Genomic DNA, 13079 nt, shown 5'->3' on the forward strand with positions numbered 1-13079 from the left:
TTTTGTCATTAAAAAAATATTATTAGTTAATAACATTGATAATATTATTTGACATTAATTTACTCATTATTATATTTTGAACCATAAATTAAATAAAATTCAAATTTTATATTGCATGTAGTATGCTTGTGAATATATACAATAACACTATTAAATTGTAAAAATAATAATAATTTAAGAATCTTATTTTTATAATGAGTTGGTTGATAATAATAAGTAAATCAAATAAATATTAATTGAATTTGATTTTTCTAAAATAATTCAATACTAAAATAAAAAAATTGTATCAACCTAGTGTCGAACTCAACACGACCTTTATCCGTATGTATTAAGTGGTGTGAAGATGGAAATAGACCCACACACACGTGCATAAGAAGGTGGAGTATTTGCTCCAAATACCCCAAATTTGAAAAAAAATTCCTGATATGCCCTGTTTTGAAAAAAAAATCCCAGATTGCCCCCTTTTTCTCTTGGGCCTCGTCACTTGAAGTGACGAGGGGGTGCTGAACGAAAATATGCCTCAAGGGCTCGGCATATGGATTGACGAGGGAGTGAACCAAAATTTATGGCCTCATGGGCTCGTCACTTGAAGTGACGAGCTGCTAAGGAAATTCTTTTTTTTTTGTTTTTAATTTTAAATAGTATATTAAATTGTAATTATAAGTAATATAATTGTTTTTTAAATATTAATTCTATATTTAATTAATATAATTGATTTAATTAAAAATAATAATAATTTATTTATAAAAAAATATTTAAAATAAATAATAAATAATTTATTTTTGAAATATTATTAATAAAAGTGAATAATTTTTAGAATATTAATAATAGAAATAGTTGGTGTTTTATATATTAATAATAAAATTGTTATTTTTCCCTCCATATTGTAAATCTTTTTTTGGGAATGATATTTTTCCCGCCAAAAAGTTTTTGTGTTTTTACTGTCTCGGCCAATGATTTGCCGAGTATTCACTTATTAATTTTTGTATAAGTAGCAGAACTGGTAGAAATGAAAGTCACACCACCAAATCCTTTCTTTAGTTCATAATGTCTGTTTGTGGTCTTGTATTTTATGGACACGGTGAAAAAATGAGTGTTTGCCTTGATCCGCAATGGAATTTCAGAACACTGATTTCTGCCATCCACACTGGCTTCCGACAGTTGGGCGGGCGTCGTATGAAGGTGAGGAAAGTAGAGTATCGTTGTCCATACATAACGTTGACTGATGCAAGCCCCGATGGTACGTACATGTATTACCTGGATCGTATAGAAAATGATGAAGATGTCCAATGTATGTTTTCGGCACATAGTGGTGAAGTTAATAGAGGAGTTGAAGGTCCACTTGTGTTGGTTGTTGTTGTTGATTAGTTTTTTAATTACCACTTGTGTTGATTGTTGTTGTTGTTTAGTTAATGTGGTCGTACTTTGTAACCAGAAGCCTTTGATTATCAAATGTATTTCATAAATGTTTGTTCCCAAAAGACATTAGAAATACAAAATGGTTTATATATATTATGTGCATAGTAGTTAATAAATAAATAAATAAACATAGTCATCTGAACGAATATTTAAAACAACAAGATAATCATCTGGAAGGTCGTTGGGATGATCCTGCAACATTAGGACATTTCCTACGCATATGTCCTATTTCGCGACAAATTCCACACCTTCTCTTCTCCTTCTCAACGTCGTCCATCTCGGTTCTAATCCTGGTGCTGTTTGGGCGCCCTTTCTTCCTCCTTCTCATAGAGTCGTTGTGGCAAAGAGTATATCCTTCATATTGTGGCCAATTCTCCTCATGGGGAAGTCCTAGGAAACTCTCCTGATAGACCTTGAAGACGTTACGAATTTTGAAGACGTCTGGAATGTGAATGGAATAGTCCTGGCGTATGCTCGAACATGCCGCGATTACATGAGAGCAAGGTAAGTGAAATGCCTGAAATTTCCCACAGTCACAGTGTTGTTTCCTTAGATCAACGCTGAACGTTCCGGTTGGTCGACCGTCGTTATGATTAATCTTCTCTTGGACCATGAAATAAAATCTCTCTCGGTCGAACTGCATGACGTTATGCGTGTTAGCTTTGATGACTTCCTCAGCCATCCCCTTGTTGCAGTTATCAGTGAAAACCTGCCCAGAGGCTAACATTTTTGTCCACTGATGGCCTCTTCTACCAAATAGTGATCCTAAACGATAGTACGTAGATTTGACCAACGCAGTGATTGGAAGGTTCCGGGTTTCTTTCAACACGGCGTTCATTGCTTCTGCTAGGTTAGTTGTCATGTGACCCCAGCGTTGCCCTCCGTCAAATGCCCTTGCCCACTTCTCGCGAGGGATGTTGTCTATCCATGATAAAGCGTTGTTGTTTGTTCTTCGGATTTCCCCCCGGTAGTAGTTAAATGTTGCCTCTGTTAATGCATAACCCATGTTAACAACCATTTTCCGCAGATCCTTGTCTTTAATCTCCCGCATGAAGTTTTGCGCGATATGTCTGATGCAATAGACGTGTGATGAAGGAGGAAACTGCCATCCATTTTCCGGGTTGTTGTACGCACTCTTTATGGATTCATGCCTGTCTGATATTAGGCATAGGTTTGCTTGGGGGGTAACATGCATTCTCAAATTCTTAAGAAAGAAACTCCAGGCTTCCTTTGTTTCACTTTCAACCAATGCGAACGCTATCGGAAATATGTTTCCGTTCCCATCCTGTGCCACAGCCATCAGCAGAGTCCCTCTGTACTTGTCATACAACCAAGTTCCATCTACCTGCACAATTGGTTTACAATACGCGAAGCCACGTATACATGGTCTAAACGCCCAAAACAGACGATGAAATATCCTTTGGTCACCCAAGTATGAACCATCATTTGAAATCACAGGTAGGGTTTGTAATTCTATAATGGTACCTGGAAGATATGTTTTCATTACCAGTATCCACTGCGGAAGATCGTTGTAAGATGTCTCCCAATTTCCATAGAGCGACTCAATCGCCTTACACTTTGCAATCCATGCCTTTTTGTATGATATGATATACCGGTATTTCTCAACAACATGAGCAATGATAACCTTCACCTTAAGAGAAGCGTCCCGATTTACAAGCTCCATTATGCTCTTGCTAATCATCTCTGAACTGAGTTTTGTATGGTCTTGTGACATGGAAGTTGTTGTGCACGTATGAGGCCCATTAGACTTACCAACTCTCCACCTTGAGTTGCCCTTGCGCAAAGAGACCCTGCATTTGAAATTGCATGTTGCATTTCTACATTTGATGACAAAACGTACACTGTCAGATTTAACCATAGAGAAATCTAGACTACGTTTTATATGCCATTGTCGCAACGCCAGAAGACACTCTTCCTTATCTTCATACTCTATGCCCTCCTCAATTTCGTCAGAGTTGTGAGTTGGTACGGAACTGCCGAAAACGGAGCTTGGTTCGGCATCATCCAAACTTATATTTTGCATGTGCGCAGGTGGATTGTACAAACTAATTGGTTGCACTCTTAGTGCAACAGCCGGTGTGTCTAATATTTCCTCATTGCCATCGTCATCGCTAACACCGAAAAGATCTTCAAATCGAACCTCCTCAAGATCATCCTCACTATTCTCGCCCACCTCTTCATTTGGTATGAAAGGTTCATTATTTTGAGTCGGCTCTTCGTCAATGGCTTGACTCATTCCATAGTCGTGTGACTGTACAGATTGCGTTGGATAGAAGTGAGACGGTTGTTCCTCAACATTGCCAATCGGTTGTTCTTCGGGAATATCAACTAGACGAACATATATGTCAATGCTGGGTAATTGAGATAATGTTACCTGACATTGAAACATCGACCTGACATCTTCGTCGGTCTTAATCGGTGTCATTATGTGAAAGACGGTATTACCATCTCCATTAAATAATGGTTGACGATAAATGATGTCTTCCACATGACGTTGCAACTTCTTTTCAATACGGTCTTTTAAATGGAAATAGTCGGAGTTGATGTGGATCTTGAACCTAGTTACATTCGTATTGCAAAATGAGAATCCCTCATTTGAACATGTGAAAAGTGATCCTTCGGAATGGATAGAAACAACTAAGTTTCTTTGAGCCATGGATGTGTAAATTTCTTTGATTTTGTGTAATTGTAAGTTGAGGATTTGAGTTGATGAATGTAAATGAGGTAGTAGTAGTATTTATAGGAAACCTCAATTTGATTTGGTATACATAATAAAACAAAAACCAACTCACATGCTGAGAGAGTGTATAGGCGTGGCTTTGAATTGCATGTGATACCTCGCCATTCCATGTGACGAGTCAATGAAGACCACTGCATGCACTCGCCATTCCATTTGGCGAGTTGATGAAGAAGTAGTCAGAACTCGTCAATCAAAGTGACGAGGACTAGGTACACAAATTTTTCAAAATTTTTTCCTTCTGCATGGGAATCTCATAGGGGAATCCGATTCCATTTTTTGCATGCATGCCATATATTTACATGCAAGGGTCTAATCCCTACTTTTACTACATTTTCTCCATTCAATAGTCTAATCATACATTTACTATATTTATTACTACATTTTTTTATTATTATTTAACCCATATAAATATCCAATACTTCTACATTTCTTACTCACCAATATCCAATACTACATTTTCTATTACACACATTTTCACCAATTTCTATTACTCTCTTCAATTACTACACTTCCTTTCAAGATGTCTTTCCTATGGATGGGCGAATCACACCGTGGAACGGCGGCAAACATTGCCGAATACGTAAGTCTCATTGAAATATTCATTTTTATTATCGTTTTTTACTATCGTTTTTTATTTTCGTTCTTTAATAGACCAAATATTCATTACTGTTATTTATTTTAATTTCAGCAAGATGGAAATTTTCGGGTTCATTCGCATTCACATATTCAACCAAGTGCGGTTATTATACCGTACTTGGAGCTAGCTGGTTTTGCGAATGTGGCAAAAATTACAAGTCTAAAAGTAGACTCTAAACTCATTGTGGCGTTGTTAGAGAGATGGAGACCGGAGACACATACATTTCATTTACCAACCGGTGAATGTACCATCACATTAGAGGATGTGAGCATGTTATTCGGTCTCCGAATCCATGGAAAAGCTGTCAATGGGCCAACAAACGTAACAAATGACGTTTACATGGAATATTTGGGAATCCAACCAACCGCCTCGGATAAAAATGGGGCTTCTATCAAAATTGTTTGGCTAGAAGCAGTATTAACGCAACTAAAAAATAACCCTAACCCGTCCGAGGCAGAAAATATTTTACATGCAAAAATTTATATTTTACTTTTAATTGCTACTTTTTTAATGCCAGATAAAAGTCACAATTTGTTGCATTCTTCTTGGATACCTTTAGTAGGAGACCTTGAAAAATGTAATTCATACAGTTGGGGTTCTGCTTGTTTGGCTACATTATATAGACATATGTGCAAGGCGGCCCATAGAGGAGTAAAGAGCATAGGAGGATGTGTGGTATTACTATCTGTATGGGCATTCACACGCATACCCTTGATAGCCCCAGTTAGTAACGTGGTTCCATCATTTCCTTATGCATTAAGGTAACGATTTACTTTTAAATCCAATTTAAATTTATTCAAATTATTTATACATCACTTTAACGTATTTTTGTATTTTTTTTTAATATGCAAGATGGTGCAAACGAGGTATGAATTATCGAACTAATCCTCGACATCATTTACAAGGGTACCGTGTTGCAATAGAACACATGGAAGAAAAAGATGTAAGAATGATTATTTATAATATTTAACTTATTTAAATTTATTATATACATTCTAATATTTATTATAATATTAAACTTATTTAAATTTATTGTATACATTCTATTATTAATTACAATATTAAAGTTATTTATTTTTTACATTCTAATAGTTATATTTCTTTTAACAGTTTATTTGGAGGCCGTACATACAATATCCAGTGCCTGATTATAATGACAGCCGAGTCTGGAGTGCAACAACATACATCGTATGTTTCTATACCGTTGAGATGCATCAGACGGATCGAGTCAAACTCCAATTTGGATTTGAACAACAAATACCGTCTCCGCCAAGATGTCTAAGTGAACACCATAACATGACTATGGTCAAAGCTTGGGACACGCATTGGCAAGAATTAAATAAAGAAGAGCTGAAAGAATGGAAAAGAAGAAGGCATTTGGTGTTACAAGGAAACTCGGTCAATGGTGAGTCTAAGCCGGATAGACAATACATGAATTGGTTTTTATCAATTCCTTTTATGCACGTTGCTCCGACACAATTTTTGGATGATCCCCGTCAACGTGTAGCTTCCGCAACCCAACACACAACCCAACACACAACATCACCCCCACAACAACATAACCAACCATCCTCCTCAGCTCAACCAACATACCAACAACATAACCAACCATCCTCCTCAGCTCAACCAACATACCAACACATCCAGACCACCCAACAACACACCTTTTATTCCACCTCAACCCAACACCATAATCCCCAAACTCCATTACCTCCAACACACTACTTTTACAACCAACAATATCAACAACAACCCAACCTACGCCCACCCATACAATACACTCCAATTCCTCAACCCAACTTCGAATACTCAAACCCTCATTCTCAACCCCAACCTTCTAACACCACATACGCACGTCCCACTCCCACATACAACCCTGATGATGTGTATTATCCTTCTATCCAACACACCCCACCCCAAACCTACACACAAACCACACATTCACTACCCAACTTTGAGCTCACCGATGACCATTTAATGAGTATGCCTTCTTTTGGCGTTCAAGAACTCGACGTTATGGATATGCCTCCTAACACATCACAACAACGTCAAAGTCAACAACAACAACAAAACGCCCTTGATGAATTGTCTTCCGACTCATCTCCGTCTCCTGCAAGACAAAGACAAGAAGACTTGGGCAAAGGAAAACGAAAAAAAGTTGGCACTAGATGTGGAACAGGCGGTCATTATAGATAAAATGTATTGCTTCCATTGTATCAATAAAATGTATTTCTTCCATTATATCAATAAAATGTATTTGCTTTCATTATATCAATTAATCATTTTTATTATTAATATTTCAAAATTAATAATATCACAATTTTTTAATTATCAATAAAAAACATAATTATTTTCAATTTATTTAAATCAATTAAAAATTATCACAATTAAATCAATATTAAAGAATTAAATAATAAACTATTTAATAAACTATTCAATATTAAAGAATTAAAGAATTAAAAAAATTATATTAATTATTATTATTCAATTAAAGAATTAAAGAATTAAAAAAAACTATTCAATTAAAAACCATTCAATATTAAACAATTAAAGAATTAAAAAAACTTATATTAATTATTATTAGTATTTAATAAACTATTTAAAATATTAAAGAATTAAAGAATTAAAAAAAATATTAATTATTATTTTTCAATTAAAGAATTAAAGAATTAAAGAATTAAAATAAACTATTAAATTAAAGAAATAAACTAAATAATTACAGAATTAAAAAAATTTGCTTTCTGCACATGCTCGTCACTTGAAGTGACGAGCCCATGAAACCAAACAAGTTTCGTTTACCCCCTCGTCATTCCATTTGGCGAGAGCATACTGCAGAAAAGCTTTTAGCACCCCCTCGTCACTTGGAGTGACGAGGCCAAACTTAAAAAGGGGGTACTCTGGGAATATTTTTTCAAAATGGGGTATAGTGGGAAAAAAAATGAAAATGGGAATATTTAAGAATCTTATTTTTATAATGAGTTGGTTGATAATAATAAGTAAATCAAATAAATATTAATTGAATTTGATTTTTCTAAAATAATTCAATACTAAAATAAAAAAATTGTATCAACCTAGTGTCGAACTCAACACGACCTTTATCCGTATGTATTAAGTGGTGTGAAGATGGAAATAAACCCACACACACGTGCATAAGAAGGTGGTCCATTCTAAAGGAATTTTGTATATGCATGGTAAAGGTCAACATCTTAATCATGGAGCCATTATTAATATTTGGTTGGAATGAATCATCCTCAACACCTTCACTGCTTAAATATATAATATTAACAATAATTATATAAAGTTTTCATCTTTTGCTTTTCGTGACACAAGAGAGAACGTGGCATAAAACAAATGTTTCACGATCCTACAACATAGAGATCCTTTTCTTTGACAAAATGCTTTTCTACCTTTTATATTAGCCATTCAATATTCTCGATCAATCCTTTCCCCTAAAACATGGATAGTCATACGACAAACATTTAGAAAAGGTGTTCACATTTAAACCGAACCGAAGTGAAATGTAAATTCATATAAACCATTTAAAATCACACTAAATTTAATATTACAAAATCAATTTCAATGTGATATTCAGAAACTATATATATATATATATATATATATATATATTAAAAGCAAATTTTGCAATCAATAGACCAAATTTATCTTTCTTTTAAGCTCTTTACCTAGAGGATTTTGGTCTAGTCTCATCTCACTTTTGTGTCCTTCTTTTCTTATTATATATGCATAATCTTATTTAAAATAAAATAAAAGTTATATATATATATATATATATATATATATATATATATATATATATATATATATATATATATATATATATATATATATATATATATATATATGAAATATGCCTTAAAATCTTATGTAATATAGAAAAAAATATTTTGAGATTGATAAAAAAATTTGAAATCAACTTGGAAGTCGATGAGGACGAAATAGCACAGAGTGAGGCTTGCAGTGGAGCTGGCGTTGTAGGAGGTTGGCGGTGGCACGATTGCGGATCTAGGTTTGTCGAGCGGTCTATTAGAGCTTGGGTCCATTTTTCTCGATTCACATGTATTGGACTTCGTTGTTTTATTTCGTGGATCAGTTCGCTAATGAGTTAAGTTTTTGGCTTGTTACGAATCTTTTGGGTTTCAGCCGTTATTAATATGTAACTCTTGCATGTTTACTATCACGGCCTACAGAACTTTAAAGTTGAAGATCGAGAGAATGGTTTGGAAATCTTCGTAGTAATCTTAGAGATACAAGCGTAAATTCCTAAGAGTGTGTTCTTGGAATTTGGGAAACCCTTGGAGATATTTAATGGGGATTAGGAAACACTTCTAAACACCTTGGACTTGTATTATTCATATATAGAAAGTTGGAGAGATTAGGAAGCACTTTGGTAGAAAATATTTTTTGTTCTTAGGAACTTGGGTGACTATTTTTTTTTGTAACTCATTTGTAATCTTTTGTAACAACTATTCTAAGTATAATTCATTGAAGAACAATTCTCTCTCTCTCTCTCTCTCTCTCTCTCTCTCTCTCTCTCTCTCTCTATCTATCTATCTCTCTATCTCTATCTCTATCTCTATCTCTATCTATCTATCTATCTATCTATCTCTATCTCTCTCTCTCTGAGTAGATCGTTTGATCGAACTGGGTAAATAAACTATTATGATTATTGTCTTTGCAACTCAAATGCAATCTTGCTAAAAACATATTTTTTTCCAATCTGAAACTCATGCTAACCCGCTTATATATCTGATATAATAAAAAAGGAAACAAAACTTGAAAGGACAAGATATACTTCAATATGTCTTGCTCTCCAAGCAACCAGTTCGAGACCAAATGTCTCACGGACTGTGGAACATTTGGCTTGACATCTGACCATGCAAAATAATTATGAATCTTACACAAATCATATAAAATCTTTTACTTGATAAAATCATAATTCCAACTTCTTAAGGAAAGGGTTCAGAATAAATCTCTTGATTCAATCAAATTCAATCTCGTTTCCTTTAAATCAAAGAGAACTTAATCAATCCAATCTTTAATTGGAAATAAAAGGAAACAAATCTCCTTTAAATAAAACATCTCCAAATCTTTTAATAGATGTAAATTTAAATCTCTTTTTTAAACCATATTCAATTAAGATATTCTTCAAATAAATATATGATTTCATCAAAACTTTTTTCAAACTGATTTGGATTAAAAAGCTTCTTTCTAAACATAATTTTAGAGACTTTTTGATGAATTAAAACTAACCAAATCTTGAATAAAATATGAAGTGAATCAAAACTAATATTTGTAGTACACGCGTCAAGATATCAGACAACATGTTCCAGACATTTTGCTCAACAAGTTACTTACAACCAAATATTTTTTTCAAGCAACTTCAACAAAAACTTGGACTGAATAACCCTGAACAAACTCTTGTAATGACCTTTGGAAACAAACACATAACCAAATGAGCCAATATGTGCTCAACAAATTTCGCGACATCTTGCTTTCCATTTTTCCTATAAAAATAAGTCAATCAAAATGTAATAACCCTTGGTCTTTTCTTGATTTTGATCTTTGTTTTGATCTTGGTATTCTTAGAGAGTTTTATCCAGAATACCCGCATAACCAAAAAAAATATGCATTGATAGATTTGGGGTTAGTTTCATCAAAGATAACATGGACTGACTCATCTAATGTGATAATTCGTTATTTAAAAATTCTAAATGTTTTATTAAAAATGGAATATCTTAAGAATAAATCTTCTTCCACTCTAGAATCGAATTTTAAAGTTTATCCTTCCCATTATTAAGGACAAAAAACTTACATCTAAAAACATGGAGGTGAGAAATATTTGACTTCTTTCCTTTATATATTTCATAGGGCTTTAATTTTAGAATTGACCTTATCAATATATGATTCCTTACATGGAAAGAAATGCTTACTGCATCAACCTAACAAGTATTTAGAAAGGTTGGTTTTGTTGAGTATCATCATTGCTAGCTCTTCAGAGACCTATTTTTCTGTTCCACTATCTCCATTTTGTTTGGAGTTCATGGAGTAGATAAAATATGTTCTATGTCATTCACAATACAAAAGTTCTCAAATTCTGCATTTTGAAATTCACTTTTGTGATCACTTCAGACAGATTTAATGCTTAAGCCTTTTTTTCATTTTGGATCATTTTGGATAATTTAATAAAAGGAAACAAATGTTTTTTTATGTGATAAGAAAAACGCCCAATTATAGCGAGAAAAATCATTGACTATAACAAGGGCATATTAATTCTTGCTAAAACTCATGGTTATGGATTAGACAAAAAGATCCATATGCAAGAGTTGTAAAGAATTATTTGTAGAAATAATATTTTTAGATTTAAAGGTTCCTTTTACTTGTTTACCCTTTTGACACTCATCACACAACCGATTCTTTTCAAAATGTAAGTTTGACAAAGTGATTTCTAATTCTTTGCGGACCAATTTTTTTAAATGGTCCATGTGCATGTCTTATTCACTTATGATATGGTCATGATTCATTCTCTTTACTTAAAAGACAAACATCATTTTAAGTTAATTTATTAAAATTAATAGTGTAAGTATTTCTACTTCTTAAACTGATAAAAAAAGTTTGATTATTTTTCAATTTTTACAATCCTGCATACAGGCGAATCAAATGTTACTTTGTTACCTTTGTCATGTAACTGACTAATACTTAACAAGTTATATTTTAAACCTTTAACCAAAATGACATCCTCAATCTTTGGATTAGGATACTTACAAACTATGATAGAACCTATAATATTTTCTTTTAAGTAGTAAAGATAGAAAATAATGTTCTATCTCCAATCATATGCTTTCGATAGCCACCATCAAAATACCATTTAACATTTGAGACTATAAAGCATAAATGCATTATGAACTTAATATTTTATTTCATGTATCCAAATTATTTTGGATCCTCTAACGTTAGTGTAAAGTGGATAAGTTATTGGAGTCCAATTTGAGTTATGATTATAAAACTAAGGAGAAGAAGAAATATTTTTCATGTTATTTTCATGGTTTTTCTTATAGAGATGAGATAAGAACAAGTATGTTTGATGTTAATCTTATGGTTACTTCTAAAAAAAACCATTATGACCATTTTTTTCCATAATATTTACATTTCATCATATTATATTAAGAGGTCTTATTGCAGGACCAATACTACTAAAAGACTTAGAATTGTTTTTAGGTTAATAACTTAGACCAAATTTATTATAGGTTTTTATTTGATTAGCTAGAATGAGATTCATGTTGTTTCCCCTTTTGTAAATTTATCAAATGTTATACGCAAATCATTGACTTTTTTTAAAAATATTTTGTTTTTCCCACTCGATTGATTTACCAAAGTTTTTCATAAGATGATGAATAGAGTTATGAATTAGAAGAGTTTGTTTTTCTCTAAGATAATTTAACTAACAAGTTTTTTATTCTCCTTTTCAAGAGGGGGTATAGTTTACTTAGAGGATAAATAGTTTATTTTAATTTTCTTGTCTAATCATCTTTTTGTTTTACAGACGAGGAAGATTTCGTAATTAAAAAAATGAAAAGTTAAAATATTTACCTTGTTGTCTTTGTGTTCTTTTTGTCAGAAGGTGGGTTCTGGATTCTTCCTCTTTTTATGATTTATGGGAGGAGTCCATATCATTATCATTCCATTCTATGTAAGTCTTATTCGTTTCTTTTTTAGGCCTTTTATATTTTTCAACTTATTTCAGGTTTTGAAGGCAATTTTCCTTTATGTGACATTTCTTTCTGTACTAGAAGCATGTTGGCACAAATAAATATCTTTCTTCATTTTTATATTGAAAATCTTCTGGTTTCTCTTTGTTCCTTATGAACATTTTAAACATGTGGACTAATGTATTCATGTCTTCATCATTTTCCGAAATTATAGTGACTTTAGTATTCTAATTGTAATTTAGACATCTAAGGACTTTGTTAATTAAATCTTCATTTTAAAAGTTTTATCCAGAGCTCTTAAGTGATTTATAATGTGAATGTACTATTTTTACAAATCCTTAATATTTTCTTAAAGTTTCATTATAAATAGCTCGTATTCATCCTAGCATTTTTTATACCTTTTTTGAACCTTTATGGCTAATTTGAAGATTGTACCACATTTCCTTTGCAGTATTAAAGTGAGAAATATAAAAAATCAATACGAAAATCAATAGTTATAATAGTTTTATCTTTCCAAGTGTACTACACCTTTTCT

This window comes from Lathyrus oleraceus, chromosome 5 (assembly GCF_024323335.1).
Source record: "Lathyrus oleraceus cultivar Zhongwan6 chromosome 5, CAAS_Psat_ZW6_1.0, whole genome shotgun sequence".
NCBI lineage: Eukaryota > Viridiplantae > Streptophyta > Magnoliopsida > Fabales > Fabaceae > Lathyrus > Lathyrus oleraceus.